Raw genomic sequence first — 2,043 nt, forward strand, 5'->3', positions numbered from 1 at the left:
AGGGTAGGCAGAGAAAGACCAGTCAGAGGGCAGTCGGGAGCAGGAAGAACTTGGCAAGAGAGATCAAGCCTGTTTACTAAGTACCCAGGAGAGAGGTTTCACTACCGCCCAAGATGTAGAAAGCTGGGAAGAGCGTTGCTCCCATCCACACAAGAAAAAGCCAGAACTTTCCTTGAACCCAGTGGACAACCAGGTACCCTGAACCCCAGGAGGGACAGGCACCTCCAAGGAGAGATGGAGCCAGGGACCAGCTCGCCTGTGGCAGCACAGACACTGTATGGCCATCATACAAGCAGATAAGAAGAAAAGAGCTATGAGTTTAATAACTGAAAGCGGCTGAGTGTTGGCCAGCATGACAGTATGGAGCCCCAGATGCAAGGAGCGGTTTAACGCATTTCCAGGATCTTTTCCATGGACTTCTACCACATGATCATAAGAAATTTTGGAGGAAGGGAGAGATACCGGAGAGAGCCACCTTTGGGAGTGCAGGTGTGCAGGTGGGGCACTCGAGAAAGGGCACACAGTACTGTCCCTCTGCCAAGATCCTTCTCTCCTCTGCAACAAAGCCCTTAAGCTACTTGGGCAAAAGCAGCACACCTTCTTGTTCCCCAAGGGCACAGGCAACATCCCATTGCCATTGAGAGAAAGATAAAAAATTCCTCTACCCTGGTAGGCAGAAAACTGTCCTGGGCCCAGAATCCTAAACTAATACCACTAGCGGTCTCTTCCTGCTGGAGGAGGGCAGGAGGTCCTATCCAGAACAACACTCACCACAGATACAAAGCAGAGATTGGCCTCCATGAGGAGGAGAGGCAGGGATGCTGAGAAAGCCACACCTCTGAGGCCCAGGCACACAGGGCCAGCCTAGGACAGAGGCTGGAACATAACATGGAGAACACTTCCTTAAGCCACAACGAGCCTCGTAAGCACTGAGTAACAAGCAACAGCAGTCTACTCCTGGGGGAGGAGAAGAACGTGGAGAGGGAGCCCTTCTGTGGTGAGGGAGTGCAGGGATGGCTGAAGCCCAATCACTGAGAAAACCGCCCCCCCCAGCCTCCTAATTCCAATCCTAAACACGAGGCAATTCCAGAAGAACTTGAAACCTGTGATGCACTGAAGATAACCATAGTAACAACAAAAACCCAAACCCAGGTCAACTCTCGACTGGATTGACTCAGTCCCACACACTAATAGTCTGACAGAACAGGAGACCTGCCTATTTCCAGGTATCAATACTTCTATCTCAGTCTCTACTGCTCTATGAACAGTGTCTGACATTCAGTAAAGAATACCAGATACACCAAAAAAGCAAGACACAAATGACCCATTGTCCAGAGACAAAGCAGTCTATACAACCAGACTCAGAGATGACCCAGATGTTGGAACTCTCAGAGGAGGCCTTTAAAATAACTAAGAGTAATATGTTATAGAATCGAGTGGAAGAGGTGGGCAATACACAGGAACAGAAAGAGGCGTTTCAGCAAAGAGACGGAAACTATAAGGTTGAGTCTAATGGAAGTCCTAGAAACAAAAATCACAGTACCAGAGATGAAGAATTCCTTCAGTGGCTCATCAGTAGACTGGAAATGGCTAAAGAATGAATCAGTGAAGACAGGCCAATAGAAATTACTCAAACCAAAACACAAAGAAAACAAGAGTGACAAAACAAACAAACAAACAAAAATAGAGAATTCAATAGCTGTGAGACAACATCAAACAGTCTAATATAACAGTAATTGGAGGCCCAGAAAGTGGGGGGAGAGAGCAAGAGCACGAGGGAGAGGTCCTTTTATTGTTCAAAGGGAGAGTAAAGACATTAACTACATTGGATTTTGGTAAATTCACGACAATCTTTTAATTTCTAAAGAAACTTCTAAGAAGACAAAAACAGAGCATATATCTTTCAGACTAGTAGAGGGAAAAATGGAGTGGCACCAAATAATCAATCCAAATGAAGGTGAGAAAGGGAGAAAAAGAAATAAAATGAATGGAATAAATAGAAAGCACAAATAAATGATAGATATAAATCCAATATATCTGTAT

The sequence above is a fragment of the Diceros bicornis genome, chromosome 7 (assembly GCF_020826845.1).
Source record: "Diceros bicornis minor isolate mBicDic1 chromosome 7, mDicBic1.mat.cur, whole genome shotgun sequence".
Lineage (NCBI taxonomy): Eukaryota > Metazoa > Chordata > Mammalia > Perissodactyla > Rhinocerotidae > Diceros > Diceros bicornis.